At 32.7% G+C, this 22,402-nt stretch overlaps 1 protein-coding gene across 1 annotated transcript in view; it reads left to right on the forward strand.

Moving 5' to 3' along the window:
* Positions 1-490: 490 nt before the first annotated feature.
* LOC138696640 (5-hydroxytryptamine receptor-like) overlaps positions 491-22,402 on the forward strand; it is a 1,489,006-nt gene continuing 1,467,094 nt past the window's right edge. The window contains exon 1 of the mRNA XM_069821850.1: positions 491-3,590. The gene's annotated coding sequence lies outside the window, so the exon portion shown is untranslated. The remainder of the gene's footprint in view (positions 3,591-22,402) is intronic.

A 22,402-nucleotide genomic window follows, 5' to 3' on the forward strand; every position in this document is an offset into this window, starting at 1 on the left:
AATAATTTTCTCTTCCATACTCTAATGGCGTCGTCAATATACAAATTAAACAATATAGGCTACATAGAACAGCCCTGTCGGACACCCATGTTGATATATTAGGATTTAATGTCTCCAGAGTTTATCTCAATGCTTATTTGGGTCCCTTTATAGAGGTTCAGTAATATTTTATGAGGTAATATAATCAACTAAAATAAAAAAAAAATTAAAAAATCCATCAATACCCTAAGAGAATATTTAATTATTTACAGTTCCGTCGAATCGTGTATGATGCCCGATTTCTTTATAATGAAATTACCGATTTCTTTAGCCCGCATGTGGAAATTGAAGACTCTTCTTGCATTTAGTCAGTATCTCTATCTCTGTTGTACTCCGCCTCACGCATGTACCAGCGTCGGGACGCTGTTACGTCACGCTGCGCCGACGCCAACTCGCCCTGATATCTCACGCCGCGCCTCCGACCGACGGAGCCTCTATTAACGTGTGGCTCGTCTTGCGTGGAGACCCAAGTGCGATATACCGCTCTGTGCATCTCTGTGCTAACAAGTGTTCCCTCCAACTTTAAGGGAATCATTTCGAAGAAATTTTCGTCGAGTTTCGAGTGGTGAAATTATGGCTTCGTTTTCCCGTTAATTGATTTACATTAATAAATCTATTGACATCAGAATCAAATGAAATTCCCAGATGTTTATAGTTCAAAACGAGTGCAAAATTATGTAATAACATATCCTGCTGAACCCAAGATGCTGAATTAAAACAGAAAAATTGTATTCAATATAAATTATAAGTGACTTGCGAACTACAAACGGCGTTTCATGACATAAATTTCATTCTATTTCTATTGTGGATATATTATGTTTTTCAATACCATTTTGCTGCCCATGTGTTTCAATAAATGGTGAATATAATTAGATTACGTTGGTGGGAGTGGTATGTGAATATTTTATGAACATCGCTAGTAACATTAGCGTCACATAAAAACGGAAACATCGCATCGCATGATGAGGAAAGTAGCCTGGCTAGCTGTAAACTGCCGCCGTATAATACAGTTGAGTGGCTAACAAGTGGTTTTGCTCGTGTGGTTAACCAACCAAAAGAATACTGTCCAGAGAAGGGCGTAAAACTTCATCAATAACACGACTTGAATCTTCATGTACTATACTTTGATTTGTGGGTAAAATATTGGAATCTTGTTGCATCTTTGTGTATTTAAATTATCAAGAATATGTTCGTGAAATGCCTGTTGACAAAAAATAATCCTTCATAATTAGTCAAAAAAGAAAAACTTAAAAAACGAGAAACTTAATATTTTTGGTGCTGCGAAAATGATTTTCTTAAGTATAAATACATATTAAAGATAATTTTATACGTATAGAAACTTGCTCTTAACAAATTGTTGCTATTTCTCTACATTTACATTAGCGTTATTTTCTTTTACGAAGTAGGCCTACTGAGAAAGATATTTCACGTCTTAATGTTGACACTAAAATAATTAATAATGTGACATTAGGCTTCCAAAGCCGTAGGTTGATATTTTGCGTGTTGACTGTTATTAAAGCGACATCAGAATAATTTACATGCACTTCCACGAACTAAGTCGCATTGTGTTCAGTTATTTAACTGTTTGCTTATGCTGTTAGAGAAGAGATCTTTCGATATCTAAGGGCTCAAGATACAATTACTGGGGTGGATTAAAACCCATTTTGAACACGCACTTTCACTTCAGAATCAAGCGAGATGCTTGAAATCCCTTTGAATAACAATCTTGCAATGTTCCTTGACTATGTTATGTTATATTCAGACCTCTAGCGTATGGTTTTCTTGAAAGTCGGCATCTAATTTTAGCTGGTATAGAATTAAATATACTTCTTCAAGAATTTAATATCAAGAAATTTATTTTGATTTTTTTTAACAAGAATCTCTTAAGCGAAACATTTTTTCAGGTTATATCTATGAATTAAAATGTGATCGGCGTAGGGATGATGACGTATTCGTTATATATCTGACAGGCAATAACCAAGCAGAAATTGCTACAGCTGTTATATATATATTTTTTTTGTTATTTTCTGATATATATCCCTTGATGCTGAATATAGAAGAGTAGTAATAAATAAAACAATAATAACTAAAATGAGTTTGCTGCGGTTGCATTTTTTTGTATATGAAAATGAAACGAAAACAAAAGCCTATAGAGTAATGTCATGTCCCTAGAAATGAAGTTTCAATATCCATGTATATACCAAATGAAGGTTTTTCATTAAACATCAATAGAGAGATATTAATTACTTTTTATTGTATTGGTTGGCAATTCTGTACAGGCATTCTACCCTTTGTGATGTCCCGTTTCTTGATATGTGATCCTTTAACTGTAACATTTTAGACATTTAATTTTTTATTGAAACAGATCAGTATTCTAGTTGTTTCCGTGTAACTTATCAGTAGACAGAAATAATTTCCGTGTATTTAATTATATATATGTTTATTAAATTGCATTTCAATTATTAAAATAGAAAAATTTCATTATACTTAATTCTCTTAACGTTAATTTGTAAACTTATAGCTCAAGTTTGATGCGACACGACTTAATTTAATTAACATATGCAATAAATTAAACTTAATACATCTGTGAATATGAGTTAAAATAAAGAAACGGATCGCTAGTAAACTCTTCACTTTCCCCACAATCATGCCCTCTTGACTTCAGTAATGCGTATAAAAATTAAATTATCGCATACTACATAGTTCTATAGCTAGTTGCATCACCACGCTAACTAGTAAACAATATTTTAGAAGCGTGTGACTTCAACAACAACAAAAAGAGTTCTTCCCGATTACTTAGCTTTTTAAATAATATCTATAAAATCAATGAATTGGTGCTTGTGTGTTTATTAAACACTTCGTAATTAGCAGTTGTTTTAATAGTGTAGTAAAAAATCTGCAATTGCAATATTTAAACGTTATTATGTAATTAATGTAAATAGATGCCACATAGATGTAAATACAAGCTAATTGATCGTATAAACAGAATAATATGTGCATAACAGCGGACTGTGACACAATGTCTTAGTCATTACTTAGGAAATTATTGCCTAAGCGGAGAAAATCGGCAGATTTTTTAAAGTGGGGATTATAAATTTACAGCGAGGCGTATTTTTCAGAACCTTTCTTTCCTCGTCAACTCCTGGCTGTAATTGGTAGGGAGAAATGTACTGAATATAATCACATTTTAATGAAGAAATAAACTTTGTTTTCGTTTAAAAAATGATAGATTAGGGAAAGATTGCATACATTATATACTGCAATGAAACAAATTGATGCAAAAGGTAACATATAACGCGTGAAGAATGTACAGTGATATTTGAAGAGTTTTCTACAAGATAACCGTCGAGTGTCTTCTGAAACACACTTCCTCATACTTGAAGCCGACGGAGATGACAGTAGTGATGAATTAGCCCTTTGCGTGTGATGATATATCTTACGTCCTAGCGGCAAGTAGAGAAGAAATCAACTTTATTACAAGAAAACCCACAACCACCACAACATCTTGGACCACAATCCTTACTACCAGTGACAGATAGCATCATCTTCTGGTAAGGCATTTTTCCTTCGATTCTTTTATAAATAACTGTTCATCTGTAATATTATTAAATAGTATTGGGATTAAATATAATTCTATAACCTTATAAATAATTATCTAATTTTGCCGAAAGAGGGAATTTAAATTTCTTACAACTCTGATTCTGAAGAATATTTAAATGCAAAATATAAAATTTGCAGTACTTGTCGAGATTTACTGTAATATGGTGGAAGTAATATAACTTTGCAGATTTTAACAGCTTATTTCTAGGATAGAATATAACAATAAATGCAAGTACCTTATTAGATTCAAATGATTGCTATTCTCAGAAAAAAATAATTTCCCCCTAAATATTGACACTATTTTACTCAATAACTATTACCCTTACGATTTTGATTTTTGCCCTTACCATTACAGATACTGATAAAGAATGATTCATCCCTTTACAGTTTTTCAATAAAATAGACGGTTTTCTTACAAATTAAATAACAATATTAACACGTATTTTCGTTTCCTGCCATTAGGAAATCTGGCAACTCTACTGGAGTGACTAACGGACGAAACTCAGCTGTTCATACCGCGTACTTACGTGCTTTCGTACGTGACACGACAATGCGCTGTTGCCAAACTACTCAGATTTTGAGTCTAATTTTTTAATTAACCATGCATTTAGTTACAAAACGCATAATATAGTTTTTATTTATTTTAATGTATTCTATTGGCGCCATCAATCTTCACAGGACCACCGGCGTAGCTCAGGCAGTAGCGCATTTGTCTGCTAATCCATAGGTGCTCTCTGGCGTGGGTTCGTTTCCCGCTCGGGCTGATTATCTAGTTGTTTTTCCGAGGTTTTTGCCTACCGTAAGGTAAATGTCAGGTATTCTATGGCGAATCCTCGGCATCATCTCGCCAAATATCATCTCGCTATCACCAATTCCATGGACACTAAATAATAATACTTTATTGCCAGAACGAAGATACATATTGATTTTTTTAATATAAGAACTTTCTAGCACCCCCAGAAAGAGTAGGTTACATGATCGTGCTCAGGGGGCATTCCACATAATGTTAAGACATTTTATTGAAAAACAGAGTAAAAATAATAAAAAGGGGGAAAAATAAGAAGAAGAAACATATCACAATAATTTGAACTTTAAATTTTCTCTGTTAACAGCAATTTTTACTAGATATTTTAAAATGAGGACCATTAGCAAATTGTATGTTTGGGAATTTATCTATTATCATGTTATAAAGCCTTGGACCGAAGTTGCTATTGTGATTATATGCTACAGTTGTAATACATAAGCCAGTAGTTGGTATAGCGTCGTTAAATACTCAAGTAGAACAAATCTGTACAGTTATATCACTTCCATTCTGAATTTCTGTAGATATCAATATTAATTTATAAACATGTTTACTGAATTTAAATTATATTATGCACAATATTGTGATATTGAGATTGTTGAATTGTTTGATGTAGTTAGGCTCGAATAAGTGTATATGTCACTTATTGTGCAGAATAACTTTTATATGAGTAGGTTATCCGAATTTGCATTGGTCGAAAAACAGTCTAAATTCGATGTAAATTCAGTGGTCTCTCTCAAATTTCCGTAACTGACACATTATTTTCAGTGATATGTTATACACTTAAATAGAGTTTATTTGAAAAAGGGACTTGTTTTGAAAAATATTCATACTTATTCTGTGATTTAAGGTATAAAGTCTTTATGAAGTAAATAACTTAGTAGAAATTAATAAAATCTCCAATAAATTGAGCAATGAAGATGAACTAAGCGATTGTTTAATGACCTAAGAATTGGATGTATTCTGTGTACGTCAGTCATATCCAACTGGCGAACCTGTAATGTTGGAGCGCATTTCCCCTCTCAGAGCAGACCTGGTCGAGCATGTGAGGGAGAGTAATGTTGTGTCTCCGCTATTGAAATATCTCTATCCCTTCCATTGCCACTCCCCCTACTTTGCTCTTATAGCTATGCTTCTTCTCTCAAGAAGCTAAAGAGCAGAGACGTGTGACGTCAGAGAGCTAGCAGTTGGAAATGGATAGTGTACGTGATTCAAGACGGCGCCTTGTTCCATCGGACCCCGGCCACTTAGTCACTCGTACTGAGTGCACCTCTGCACATAGTGTTGGAAATTATGCCATTGCCACATATTCTGTTACACAATACACGAGGGTAGCCACATGAGGGTAGGCCACCAAAGGGGAACAGAGAGGTAGAACTTAAACTGAGAAGGATATAATCCGGCATCGGAACTAGAATCCGGTGTGGCTTAGTGGATAAAGCGTTAGCATGTACAGCTGAAAACCCGGTTTCGAGTCCCGGTGCGGGAGAGAATTTTTCTTCGTTTTACCTATTCTTCACCATAAATTCAGCATGTTTTGCTGTTAGATTTATGCAAGAGATAGTAAATATCATTACCTTAAAAACAATATACTTTGCTTACTTCCACTCGGTAATGAGTTTTGGAATAATATTATAGGGAAATTCTTCAGTGTATTCCTACTACAAGAACGAGTAATTAGAATAGTAATAGGTCAAAAATCTAGAGAATCGCGTAGGACCATTTACATCATGGCTTGTCAGTATAATTTTTCATTAATACACTTCCTCGTAAATAATCGTGAAAACTTTGTAACTAATTCAACAGTTCATAGCATTAATACTCGTCAAAAATAACTTTGATACTCCATCGGCAAGTCTATCGTCCTTTCAAAACGAAGTGCGTAAATATTTTCAATAGCCTCCCTCTGGATATAAAACGTCAAACTCAAATCATAAGATTGCTTAGGGTAAAATTAAAGAAATACCTAATTTCTCAAGTCTTCTATTCTGTAGGTGAATTTATGACATTCAGCAACGCTGCATGGAAATTTGTGTCGTTTATTAAGTATCGATATTAAATCTTTGTGTTGTAGTAGTCTATTGTAAAACTCTTCCGCATGTATTCCAAGTATACTTTCAGTATAATTAAGCCTTTATAGTACTATTATTTTTTTTATCCATATTCTGGCTGAGAAGCGATGTACGCATACCATAGAATGTAAATAAATACAATGCAATACAATACAATACAATACAATACAATTTTAAAATTATATACAATTTCGCATTGTTTTAACCATTCAATTCTGAAGTGTTTCCACATTGTTTCAATATGATTATGAACGCTACGTCAACGTACAAAATAAATTTCATAGATGATAAAATAACATCCGAGAGAATCATGACAATATAAAATACATTTCCCGGAAACTTATCGAATAATAATTGTAAATGGGAATTGGACACAAACTCTGAAACTGGGCATATGTATATGGTATCTATATTTATTTAGAAAGATTCTCTTTCAGCTCTCCCAATAACGAAACTGTCTCATTGGACATAGCATAAGAAATACACAGAGTGAAACAAAATTGAAATTAGAGAAGAGAACAGGAAAGATCACAAAAGAGAGGTTAGATCTATAATTATACATATTATAATGAACTATTATACGCTCATTAATTAAATATTGCATGATAAGTTCCCTATTAATTGTATAAAATTACGTAACATACTTACATAGTGTCTATATTCTTTTATGTACGGATATATTGTTTGTTTCCTTCATTTTGAATTAGCAAACTAATACTTTTTCGTAAGATGAAAGATCGGCGGAGCGGAGAAAAATTCTCGCCGGCACCAGGATTCGAACCCAGGTTTTCAACTGTACGTGCTGACGCTCCATCCACTAAGCCACACCGGATTCCAATTCCGATGCCGGATTGAATCCTCTCACTTTAAGCTCCACCTCTTAGTTTCCATTTTGTGGTCAACCCTCATGAACTGTGTCACAGATGTGACAGTGGCACAATGTCCAACACACTAATGTGCAGAGGTGCACCCATTACGAGTGACTGAGTGACCGGGATCTGACGGAATAAGCACTGTCTTAAACCACTAAGTGATTATATATGCCTACGCATAACATTTTGTTCGCTCACTTTTTCGTTTAGAATTAGTTATAACTTAATTATAAATAATATTTTGGAAATGACTTCAACTTCCGTTCTGTAGTTTTCTTTTCTTTAATGAAATTTTTATTTTCTCCATAATATATGAAAATATGCACATCGCTTGACAATGAATGAATGGGGAAATTTGAGGTGAAACATTTAAAAGGTACGTAAAAACTCTTCCCAGCAAGAAAATTTGCGGCTCAAAGAAAGAATTTTTTTCAGAGCTCCAAGATTTTTAGCCCCTTGTCTCACTCCTGCTTACGGAGTTCTAGGCTATATGATTTCTCAAGTAGGAATAATTGTACATCTATGTTACCTTGTTAAATAATGAAAGCCCCTCATCATAAGGTGTCGATGGATTGTTTTCCTCGGAATTATGATAGCCTCATAACAAATTAATTAACTTAGTCATCAGTATAACTAATCATCATGCCCCTATTTTCCGTGGTTTTCCTCGTACAATGATACAAACATCGGGATGAGACCTAAAAGAAATGGGATACGAACCTAATCCCATACTTAAAATTTTTCTTTTCTATCTCTTTATATATATCGAGTGGATCGGGGGAAGATGCCTGATTTTTTCTTTCATTGAAAATTTAAGATACTGTTCATTCAGTTTTGAATTTCATATTGAAATTCGAAGTCCTGAAGGTACTTTGAAACTATATTATTGGTACAAAATGGAAAACATTAATTACCTTGTTTATAGATACAGGTTTTCTTCTTCCCTGCATTGTAGGAATCTTTTTCCCGATAGTCGGGTAAGATGGAAAATGCAATTAACACATTTATTGATATATGTATTTTACCTCAACTTGGTTTGATACATGTGTATAACAAAATTGATTTCATCTAAAGCTCATGGACACTTTTTCACTCGTTTATCACTACTTATCAACACAGTCATTGCACATACTTTATTGCCGTGTGCAAGACTCGTGAAATCACTTCTTGCACACAATGAATTCAATCCAGTACATTTTTTGTCATCATTCTTTTTAGGCGGCGTTAAAGGGTACGGTAAGAAATATGCTTGCAATGCTCTAAAACAGTTCATACCATCTGTTATAACATGTTTCACCACAAGTTGAAGGTTGTCCTCTATCCACTGACTTCTATCAGAGGATCTTAAATAATGTTTTCACAATCCCTGCAATAAAACAAAAAATAAAACTCTTGCAACAAGTTGTCATCTTACCGCGAAAAAAATGATCATTTTCCCCAAGTATCGGGGTAAGATGCCTACTGGTGTGATGCAACCTAAGATGGCAAAACAAGGTCATTGGTTGTTAACAATACAAACTTAAAACCATTACTACAATATCCATTACAAAGGTTTGACTGTTTTTACGTATTCAAGGAAGTATTAAAATTCTAACATACCTTTGCAATTATTTTATAGCAGAAAAATGAGCTGTTTTCTTGCTTTTCTTCTTCTCACAACAAGAACACGTGGCAAAATGAGTTAGCTTCCACTCTACAGATATTCAACTGTCTCAGTGACCATGAAGATATGCGCGTGGCGTTCTTGGTCTTCCTTGATCTCCTTGGAAGTCTCTCTCTTTCCATTCGTTGTACATGGTTCTTCCATTGTTGCTGATATTGTTGAATTTCTTCTGTTATACAAGGAACTTGTAATGTTTTTCGGATATATTTATTTCTTTTATGGCCCAACCTCATTATACCCAATAAGGATCTTAAAAAGCGTATCTTAGCTGCTTCAAGTTCCTGTAAATTTAATTTACTTAATATCCTAATTTCGCTCCCACAACTGAGTGCTGCTTTTGACGTTCTGTTTTGTAGTCTTAACTTTGTATCCACTGTCATTTGTTTGCCAAAATGTCTTCCAATAACTCCTTTAATTTTATTATATTTTTGTAATTTGAAGTCTAGATCATTCCATCCGTGGAAGCATTAGGGTGGCTTAAACTAGATAAGAAAAGAAATTTACATTCACTTCTCCTTCTCTTAGAATTATTGAACTCTTCTATTCCTTCGTACCTGTTCTCTCGCTTCACTTAGCTTTCTTTCCACCATAATCTGAACACACACTCTCGCCATGAAACAATACTAACAATACCATTCCATCGCACAACCTCATACTCATCCTCTTTCACAATAGCCCTGCCAATACTCTGGAATTCGCCACCTGCTAGCACCAGAGACTGTCAAAATAAAATTGAATTCGAACGCAAACTTACTAGGCACTTGGTCAGTAATTGACACACGTTCAGACATGGCTTCACGTAAATAGTTATCTTATACAATCACAAAATACACTATCTACCAAAAAGTAATTGGGCACTGTTTTTGCCCCTTTAGAAGCTCGTGGTACTACTACCTCTTGTTGCTATAACAGCAGCCATCCTGTCAGGCATGCTCTCCACTAGTTTGTGTAGGATATCCTGTGGAATGCGTCGCCAGTCCTCTTGCAACATGGCACTCAGTTGGACAATGGAAGTTGGCCCCATGTTTCGGCGGCTACTATGCAGTGGTATGCAGACAATAATGTTCACCGGTTGGACTGGCCTGCACAGAGTCCTGATCTCAATCCCATTGAGCCCCTTTGAGACGAAATGGACCGGCGATTGAGGTCTCGGGGGATGCTGCCAACTTCCATTGTCCAACTGAGTGCCATGTTGCAAGAGGAATGGCGACGCATTCCAGTGGATATCCTACACAAACTAGTGGAGAGCATGCCTGACAGGATAGCTGCTGTTATAGCAACAAGAGGTGGTACCACGAGGTTCTAAAGGGGCAAAAACAGTGCCCAATTACTTTTTGGTAGATAGTGTATTTCAATATCCGGTGATTTCATCACTATACAATTTTATTATTCTAGATTATGTTTGTACTTCAGTAAAAAAATCTTTCTTTGTTCTTAACTTCCATAATAAATTGTCTGGCCTTTATTAATCAGGTAATCTTTTGGTAGTTTGATTTTTATTGTAATTGTAAATTTAATATTAATTGTAATTGTATTCTTAATATTATAGTTGTAATCCCCCGGTAGAGTGGAAAAGAAGGCCTAACGACCTTATCTCTACCAGGTTAAATAAATATATACTACTATATTAATAGATCAGCTTTATGTTGTGCAAATAAATTTCCTAAGTATGTAAATTCAGAAACTTGTTACCCATATATTAATTCCCCATTTATTTCAATTTTCACGCGTTGGATGTTTTTCCCACATAGTGCCATTGTCTTTGTTTTTAGGTGGAAAGTGTCATGTCATATTAGATTGCTATTTTATATAATTGAAAGATTCAGAGCCATAGTGGTCCAAGTGCCATATATTAAAAATGGATAAAACAAGAGTTCAAAATTAAGTGAATACCATAATTCAGTGAAACATATAGTAAGTAATATAAAGTATACACATTAAAACTAAATTATATATCATTCTTCATTAAGGGGAGAGGATGGTATTTTTTGGTGAAAAATGAGTAAATTTTCAAAACAAAATCTTTAAAATACTCTGTGATATATGTGGAATGCATAGCATAACATTCTGTGGGTATTTGTGCCCTTATCGGATGTTGAGTCGCCATTTTTAAACTTCCTGCGTTATGGATTTTTAAATCACTCGCCCAATTTTATTGTTATTTCCGGTATATTAAATTTAAAAAAAAAATTTTTTTTCTTTAAACTACCCTTTGATATGTGTGGAATGCATTGCATAACATTTTGTGGGTATTTGTGCCATTATCGGATGTTGAGACGTCATTTTTAAACTTCCTGCGCTATGGATTTTTAAACCACACGCCCGATTTTATCGGTTTCCAGTAATTTCATTTTTTTGCTACATTACCAGACAAAAATGGATATAATTTCTGAACTATTAATGATACATGCATGAAATTTAGAACACACATTCTTTAGACTATTCAGAAACTGTTCTCTGTAATAGAATTTTGTTAATTGGTGTCATTGTAAAAATACGTCCGTTTGTTTGCAAGAAAGGAAATCAGAAAATTGTTATTAAATTTTAATTGTTTATTTTACAAACGTAGGGACTAATATCAAAATTGTCCACACCTGTGGAGTAACGGTCAGCGCGTCTGGCTGCGAAACCAGGTGGCCCGGGTTCGAATCCCGGTCGGGGAAAGTTACCTGGTTGAGGTTTTTTCCGGGGTTTTCCCTCACCCCAATACGCGCAAATGCTGGGTAACTTTCGGTGCTGGACCCCGGACTCATTTCACCTGCATTATCACCTTCATATCATTCAGACGCTAAGTAACCTAGATGTTGATACAGCGTCGTAAAATAACCAAATAAAATAAAAAAATATCAAAATTCTGTTAGAAACACTTTGTAGAACATGCTTTTGCAAATACATTGCAAAAGACTGTTAGAATCAATCTTTAAAAACGGTTTAGATATATCGGGTTTAGTACAATCCTGCATTGGGTATATTTGTTTTTTTCAAATTTGGCCCCCAAACAATTTTTTTTATATATTTATTTGGTGGAGTTGCCACAGCTATGAGCTCTCTGCATACAAAAAATTAATATTTTACACCAAATAGGAAAAAAGTTTTAAAAACACCATCCTCTCCCCTTAAACTATGGTATTTACTCAACTTTGACCCTTGCTTTCTCCGTTAATAATAAATGGCGCTTGGCCCACTATGGCTCTGAACCCTTCAATTGATGTGTTGCAATCTGCAGTCCATCTTCAGAATTTGATAAAAGTATCTAATCATCGGTATATAGTATTGTTTGAACTGATTTCTTCCTTGTTAGTTGTAGAGGAGCAGTGGGTACAGTAAGACAGGGAGAACAGTGAGACATTTTTTATTAGATGGTAAATTTTGAAATTGAAATGTTCATAACAGGGGAGATGTATGTTGCATGAGTAAAGTAACAGTATTTTCATACTGGATTTGATTCTAGTTATAAAGGTGAGTGGTAAAAAAAAAATTCGTAATTTTTCACTCTAGAAGTAAAATTTTGGCTTGTGTTTAATGAAGGTTATATTGGATATACAAAGGAGATATAAATATGAATGTTTTGTTACCTAATAATATAGTATTTGAGATTATGTTTGGCAAAGTTTCGTCTTTCTTGTTTTAATTTTGAAGTGATGGCGTCATTTTAAATGAACTATGCGTAAAGTGAACAGTGAGACATGCCATTGAAGGGTACACTGAGACGTCTCACTGTCCCCATGTACCAGTGATTTGCAAAAACAAACTGTAATTATATTATATTTACCAGTAACTAACGTTAAAAATGAACATACTAGTAACCAATTTAGGAACTTAACTTAAAATAATGGATACATTACATTTTAATGGTTTTGATAAATAAAAAATTATTCACAAAATTTAAGAAAATGTAAAAAATGATAAAGAATTACATTAAATTCTTATAATTATAAGATTTGTTGTCACCAAAAATTCAATTCATTTTTTCGCAAAAGTTTGAAATGTCATGGAAAATTCACTTTTCCAAATGTTCCAGATGTTTCAATGGTTTCGAAGTCCGACATCAAAATGATTCTCAGTAAACCTACAGAACATGTCAAGATAAAGAGACAGCAAGTTTTTGTTTTCTTTGAAATAAATGTAAATTATTTCAATGTCCATTAATAGACACTGTGGTGTCTCACTGTACCGGTACTCTCCTGAGTGGGAACAGTGAGACATTTGCATTTTTTGACAAACACTTATTGTATATTATGTCCTTTATCTATTAACTTTTTTGTTTATGTATTATTATACTCTATGTTTTAATGTCTATTTCTATTGCACTTGATTTTAACAATACTTGAATTATCGCTTGCATACATATGTCTTAATATTTTGTGTCTCACTGTACCCACTACTCCCCTACACCATTATTGACAATTTTATTTATTTTTTAATTATTCTGTTGATATTGAATAAAAGTGAAGATAAATCACAACCTTGTCGGACACCTTTATTGGTGTAAATAGGTTCCGATATTTGACCATTTATATTAAATTTGTCATAGGAAACGAAACTATTGATATGACTTATCAGGTGAAGCATTCACATAATTTCACTCATACGGGTGAGCTATCTCGCTGCTAATAAACGATAGCATATGACGCTGATGTTTGACTACCGATGCCGACGCACATCTGTTGAAAGACAAATTCCGACTTTTGACACATTATACCCACAACTGCACAGTGTTTCCATCCTATTATCTCGATATGAAACAACTCTCACTGACGTATTCTGTTTGGTGCTCAACAGTTTCCACTAATTATGCCATGAAAATGTTCCATATAGTACTTTGATGCGTTAACATAAGTGCTGTTAACAGTAATATGCAATACTGGCTGGCTGTTACACGATTCCGAACCACTTTGTCGAATTTTCGAGGCTTTATACCGATGCTGTAATTATCTGAAATATGTTTGGTGATTAATTTGATACTTTCCGTACTGTGACAAATAATTTCATTATTCGTTCTTACTGTTTCTGACGCCGAGAAAATTTGAGTTTCCCATTTTGTCAGGTACAAAGAATAAAGTGTAGTAAAGCTGGAAGGAAATATTTCGGTATTTTTACAGAAAAGAGATACAAGTCTTATTACATACTAGCCGTACCCGTGCGCTCCGCTGCACCCGTTAGAAATAAATATAAAGTAATTACATAATTAAAATAGGACGTTTGATTCAGGGAACATTCGTGTTTGATAGAAGGATAAATAGTTTGATATGTTACTTAATTTGAATTGCACAATGCACATTTGTGCGCTTTTCAGTTTATTATTATTAATTTAAATTGTATTTAAATAATTAAAATGCAATCATTTGGTGCAATGACAATTCCTTTAACATGTTTCTTAATTGTTATTACATGCAACCATAATTTAATGAAGATTGACATATCATTTAGTTTTAATGTATATACTTTATATTACTTGCTATATGTTTCAGAAGTTACTGTAATAACATTGTAGAATTATGTCCATCCAGAGAAACTACACTTTCCAATCGTGAAATAATAATTAAACAATTAATTAGCTTCCGATATTACTTCATACAAACACAGAAACATTCTCTGTAGGCTGTGTTTAATAGCTTTCGAATGTTGTTGTCCAAGGCCCCTTATAGACGAAGTATTTGTTTTTATTTCAGTATAGCGCCTTAGATGGCGTTGTTATTGTAATTTTAAAACTCATTTATCTCATTAAATATCAGTCGTATCAAAATTGTGTATGGAATAAACCTTATCGGAAATTATATTTAAAGAAACTTTTATTATGTAACATTTTTCATGAAAATCAGTAATAAGCGAGATATTTGGATTTATTTAATTGAGACCCCCCTTATAACCCCCCTTTTAAATAAAGTATTTTGAATACCATATAGTCCTAAATCTAAGTTACGACGAACTTAATTTATATTCCAATTTTCATATAAATCGGTTCAGCCATTATCGCGTGAAAAGGCAACAAACATCCAGATAGACAGACAGACAGAGACAGACATACAAACAAAAATTTCAAAAAAGCGATTTTCGGTTTCAGGGTGGTTAATTATATATGTTAGGATCAATTATTTTTGGAAAATCGAAAATTACCAGAAAAATTTCGGCTACTGATTTATTATTAGTATAGATCCTATAACAGAAGGATAGTTTTACACACGTTCATTGTGCTTATGTGTGCCTGTGTGTTTTCTTTTCCAACTACTCAACATATTTTATTTCTATTTGATATTATTGGACCATTTAATCTAGTTTGAATCTTAAAAGAAAACAAAAATAATACTACTAATAATAAAATAGTGAAACAACAATGATTGTTATTACTACTACCGTTATCATTAATTATCACAATTACAACTCATCTCACTTCATACCAAATTTTACAAAAATAATAAAAATAAAATAAATGTAAGATAGGTCTTATATTTTTCAAGAAGCTTTTGTCGTTTAGTCAACTATCCGAAAACAGGTTTGCACTTCATAAGTGACACAAATAAGGCATCATTCATGAGGCAACTACGCCAGGAGATCATGGGGTAGGATGGTCAGTTCCTTTTCCCCTCCATTGCATACATCGCTGACTAGTAACATATTAGGCTATACTAATTACACTTCAGATGCATACAAATATTTTTCTTCTTTTGACATATCGTCAAGTGAGATGTACAGCCTGATAATAAATGCAAGGAACTATTGTTGGAGAAATATTTAGAGAGTCTGCACTGTTAATTCTAGAGCTCCAGGATCAAGGAACTGCTTACTCTGTACTATATTCTTTCTGACATTTATTTTTAGTAGTTTGGGTTATAGGGTAAAGGTTGGTAAAATTGTTATATTAATAATATTATGATAATACTTTTTGAGAATTTTTTTACAATTTTTCTGAGCGAGAGAAGGACCGGTTTTATGAAGAAACTTGTTCACGAGCGTTCCTTTAATACGTTGGCGCAAAAAACCGATCTTCCTCTTTCTCAGCAAAATTGTAAAAAATTCTCAAAAAGAACTATCATAATATTATTAGTATCACAATATTACCAACCTTTACCGTATCAATTTTAATCTTACAGTTGAAGTGATTAGAAATGTCACAATTGTTTTGAAACTGGAAAAATGGAGGAGATTAACTCATTTGTAACATCCGTGACGAAATGTGTGTAACATTAATAACATAGAAGAAAAATCTATAAAATATTTTACCGATTATGTTTTCGTAAACTAATTGAGTGTCATGATATTTGCATAGACTTCACATGGATACTAGGAGAATGAATCTATTTTTACTTGAGGCAGAGACACTTCTTGTTAATAAGGTGTGAAGTGTGAAGTGAATTCACAAAAATCTTGTAACATTCGTGACGGAAACTTTTCTTTATTTTCTGGGATAATAATAAATTGTTCAGTTGCTTGTGATGGCCCCATTCTGATTACCGCGATTCTCTCTTGACAAATATAACTGTCAATTTAATTGAAAGACTGCAACGTGTTCATAATATGTGTCCGCTTCATCTGCAATACTCGTAAATTTGATAATATAACGCCATCTTTCGAAGTTCTTTCATGGGTCCGCCTAAAAGAGCGTAGAACAGCATATTCTGCATCTGTTCTGTTACGGAATCAACATCAGGCTTTATTATCCATTCCTCGCCACCGTAGCTCTTTCTATTCATCCTCTTTCACCGTGTCAGTGTGTCGCCTATGGAACGCCTTACCTCGTCATGTCAGGGTTTGCCGAACAGTTAATCAATTTTAAGAATTACATACTTTTACATTGAATTGATTTGTGAGTGTTAGCCGATGTTTATAGGTTATTTTGTGTGTTGGTATAAATTATCATTTAGGCCTATCTTAAAGTAGAATTAGGATATGAATTGTAAATTACTTAATTATGTATCATATTTAGTCAATATTTCATTATATGTAAGCGCGTTAATGTGCATGAAAATGATTTTTATATATGACTATTAATATTACTATTTTTGTCATTGTTTCATTGTGTATTTCACTTCTGATAGTGTGGAAGAGAAGGCCTCATGGCCTTAACTCTATTAGAATGAATGAATGAATGAATGAATGAATGAATGAATGAATGAATGAATGAATGAATGAATGAATGAAAAAGTAAGTAATTAAATAACTGAATAAGTAAATAAATAAATAAATAAACAAATAAAAATGAATGAATGAATTAATTAATTAATTTTATTCAACAACTTTTTTCTCTGTAATGATACCGATGTTCTAAATTGATTCTAATAATGAAATCTGATAAAAGTCATTTCATTTTCAATATATTACAGAATTTTAAAGTAGTAGAAATGTAACATCCGTGACAACTGTAATGGCTGCAAAGCGAAAATATAAAATATTTAAAGGTATATGATAATTTAGTTAATGTAATATAACAATGATATTATCTATATGCAATGGCAGGGATCATAGCTGTAAGTAAATATTATTTCCCATATTATTAACACATTTTATGGTTATATTTTTTTATTTTATTCCTGAAACTGTCTCAAAGATTTTTGAATATTGCATGTTTAAACAGACTGCTCAAACACCAGGATAATTTTAATAATATTCTACACAATAATTGACATGGTTTCAGACCTTCAAAGTAGTCCGCAAATATCGCGATTTATAGTCTTATAATGAAATTTTGTCTGCTCTTGATTATGGAAAGTCTCCTATTGGAATCTTTCGCAATCTTAGCAGAGCCATTATCTGTATAAATCATAAGATCTCCATCTAAACTTGAAATAGTTGTTCGTAATTTAATAGTGAAATGGTTGCCTTCAGAATTTGAAAGCAGATATCCAATAATTCATCTGTAGATATTGATATGCGTATTCTTTAGGGCTCTGTTTTCGTCCTAGTTTTGTTCCATTTATATGTCAAGGACTTACTCGTGTAGGTATTAAGAAAAATTAATTCATGTGTATGTATACTGATGATACCTACTTCTGTTATTGCTGAAGACACAAGTGAGCAGAATTTACATAAATGTGTTGTGAACTATTAACAGTCGCATACCAATGTCCACTGTTACATCAACTAATAGGCCTACCATTGACTGACCCCACTGAGTTGATACTGTTTCTACAGTAAAACTAGGTAAATTATGTATTTTTGTAATCGTCATGACTTCAGGATCTTTTATATCAATTTTATTAAATTCAGTTTCATTTTGCAAACCATTTTTCAACAGATACAAAAGAAATAAGTCTTCCAAAATATATACAATTTCATTTACTACATTCATGTAATATGATAATGCATAGTTATATACTATAAACAAATACTCATGTAAACAGAAACAGTCATTCGGTTTTTGCCTCTGGACTTGGATGCTTTTGTAAGGGCTGAAATTCTAAAACAATACATCTTTATATTCAATAGGAAGCCGGAAAACTTTTGTTTTCACATATTTTGTTATAGCTCAGAATAGTGTATTTATAAAAGAATAAATATTTTAAAAAATGTGATGTAATTATTCAAACCGGTAAAGTAGACTTTACCTTGTTCTTCTCCTGACTGGCTAATTTCTTCTATTATATCTTGTTCTGTACTTCTGCTGAATAACATCTTTAGTTTCTCTACTAGAACTATCAAATGAACCATGTGTCTGAAATCCCATTTCAATATCCGCAAAATTAGATGATATAACCATTAAGAGAATTTTGACTTTGATCGTCTTTCCTGTGTATATTTCAATTTATTTGGGATCAATTCAATATCACTTAGCGCTCGTAAATTTATCGGCAAATTGTTCCTAATGAAAAAGAAGGAAAGTATGACTGTATCCGTGGTGATAATTCTCCTTTAAAAGTTTTGGTAAGAAATATACTAAAGTTTGCAGTAATATAATGAATTAGATCATGGCATCATCCTTAAGAGAACTGTGGCTTTGATCTTTTTTTCCACTGTATTCTACAAATTAATACCCTATGTGATATTCAGTAAGGGTAACTGAGGAATACCTTTATCTATTTCCGGTTTAACATATGTCTAACCATTCTTGCCAGATAAGATAAAATACTACAAACTGAAACAAAGCTAAAAATAGAGAACATATGATTTTGGTATTATCCAACATTACCACAAACTGAAACGAAGCTAAAAATAGAGAACATATAATTTTGGTATTATACAACATTACTACAAACTGCAGCAAAGCTATAAAATAGAGAACATATAATTTTGGTATTATCCAACATTACTACAAACTGAAACAAAGCTATAAAGTAGAGAACATATAATTTTGATATTATCCTACATTACTACAAACAGAAACAAAGCTATAAAATAGAGAACATATAATTTTAGTATGATCCAACATTACTACAAACTGAAACAAAGCCATAAAATAGAGAACACATAATTTTGGTATTATCCAATAATACTACAAACTGAAACAAAGCTATAGAATAGAGAACATATAATTTTGGTATTATCCAACAATACTACAAACTCAAACAAAGCTCTAGAATAGAGAACATATAATTTTGGTATTATCTAACAATACTACAAACTGAAACAAAGCTATAGAATAGAGAACATATAATTTTGGTATTATCCAACAATACTATAAACTGAAACAAAGCTATAGAATAGAGAACATATAATTTTGGTATTATCCAACAATATTACAAACTGAAACAAAGCTATAAAATAGAGAACATATAATTTTGGTATTATCCAACAATACTACAAACTGAAACAAAGCTATAAAATAGAGAACATATAATTTTGGTATTATCCAACAATATTACAAACTGAAACAAAGCTATAAAATAGAGAACATATAATTTTGGTATTATCCAACAATATTACAAACTGAAACAAAGCTATAAAATAGAGAACATATAATTTTGGTATTATCCAACAATACTATAAACTGAAACAAAGCTATAAAATAGAGAACATATAATTTTGATATTATCCAAGAATACTACAAACTCAAACAAAACTATAAAATAGAGAACATATAATTTTGGTATTATCCAACAATATTACAAACTGAAACAAAGCTATAAAATAGAGAACATATAATTTTGGTATTATCCAACAATACTACAAACTGAAACAAAGCTATAAAATAGAGAACATATAATTTTGATATTATCCAACAATACTACAAACTGAAACAAAACTATAAAATAGAGAACATATAATTTTGGTATTATCCAACAATATTACAAACTGAAACAAAGCTATAAAATAGAGAACATATAATTTTGGTATTATCCAACATTACTACAAACCGAAACAAAGCTATAAAATAGAGAACATATAATTTTGGTATTATCCAACAGTACTACAAATTGAAACAAAGCTATAAAATAGAGAACATATAATTTTGGTATTATCCAACAATACTACAAACTGAAACAAAGCTATATAGTAGAGAACATATAATTTTGCTATTGTCCAATAAGAAAATCACTAAGATATTCAGTAAATGTTAAGACCTCTTAATAGGTTTTCTCTAATATTCTCTGTTTCTCCAGGTATCCTATTCTAATTTCTCTTTATCTGATTCAATTTATTATATTGCATAAATGTTATATCAGCACTGGAAATTTGAGATTTGAAACAATTGCATTAAAAATTATACAGAAATTGTAATACATAGGAAGGATATTAAAATAATGCAATCATCAGTCTTCTTTTCCTTCTCACCTCTTCTTTTCTTCCTTCATTTTCTCATTACCTTTTCCTTTTCCTTCTCGACTTCCTTATATTCTCTCTTTATTTCTTTTTTCCCATTTATTTCTAATCAATTTGTCCTTTTCTTCTCATATTCTTTTCTTTACCTGTTCCTTCTCTTTTCACGCCTCTTCTTTATCCCTTCATTCCTTCTCTTCCTGCTACTCATAATTTTGCATTACACTTGACTATGTTTCCACAGTTTATGGCCGCCTTGTACTTCCCTATAATACTATATTGTAGGAAATGCAAACTATTCCCCAAAACAAGAGTTGAAACTTGTAGGCGTATGTGGCCAACGCTCTGCGGTATCAGCCACTACAGTGAATCAATCTTCACCAACTTGGGCTGCAAGTTACTGCATAAGATGCCGCTGAGCGTTATAGCGAAGTTGCACACATCCCCTCGGCTGCTCACTCAAGTGCACCTTCCCCTACAATGCCCCAGGAAAGAAGCTTTCGTTCAGCTCTAGCGTTACTAATTATAACTGCCCTATACAATGAAGTATGAAAAAAAGAACGAAAAAATTTAAATATATATTCGATTACCATGTAATGTTATTGCTACGTTTGTTATTTTATTATAATTTATTTTAAGTACTTTGACTGTGTTGTCTCACACCAAACTACAGTTTACTTTAGTTTTATACATCTACATTACTTTATGCTTATACGGTACTTAAGAAAGTTAACCGAAGATGAGAATAATTAGCGTACATAACTCTTGTTCGTCCAATAATGGAATATGGAGCGAAAGGTTGGGATCCTAACAGAAAGATCCTAAATATTCAATATAAAATGTCTAACGCAGGTCAGAAAAATGTCAAAATGAGGAAGGAACATGGCGAAAGATAATAATTATAATAATAATAATAATAATAATAATAATAATAATAATAATAATAATGGTACACTTTTGGTTGGCACTCCCGATGAAGCAAAAGCTTGTGGCCGGGAGTGGAGTTTACATTGAATAATTAAAAAGTTATATTACAAGTTTAAGCCTACACTAAAATAATTATTTCATTGTTTAATTTAAATAAACAAATATGTGTAAGCAAAATTAAAGTGATGAATATCAAAATAATAATACAAGAAATAATAATATAAGAAGTACAATGAAATTATATCAAATATGTGTAAACAAAAGTAAAATGATAGATGTATTATTTTAATGTACCGAAGTACATATGATATTTCCATGCAGATATTCTGCGTCATCATACGATGAAAGAGTAATGGAACGGAGAAAAATTCTGTCCGGCGCCGGGATTTGAACCCGGGTTTTCAGCTCTACGTGCTGATGCTTTATCCACTAAGCCACACCGGATACAACTCCGACGCCGGTTAGAATCGTCTCAGATTAAGCTCCAACTCTTGGGTTCCCTCTAGTGGCCGCCCTCTGCACTACGTCATAGAAAATAATACATATGATATGCGTAAATCACTCCGTGATTTAAGACGGCGCTTATTCCGTCGGATCCCGGCCAACTAGTCACTCATATCGAGTGCACCTCAGCACATGTGTGGACTTCAGTCCTGCGTTCATAGACATCTATGACGTAGTGCAGAGGGCGGCCACTAGAGGGAACCCAAGAGTTGGAGCTTAATCTGAGACGATT

This window comes from Periplaneta americana, chromosome 1, assembly GCF_040183065.1.
Source record: "Periplaneta americana isolate PAMFEO1 chromosome 1, P.americana_PAMFEO1_priV1, whole genome shotgun sequence".
Lineage (NCBI taxonomy): Eukaryota > Metazoa > Arthropoda > Insecta > Blattodea > Blattidae > Periplaneta > Periplaneta americana.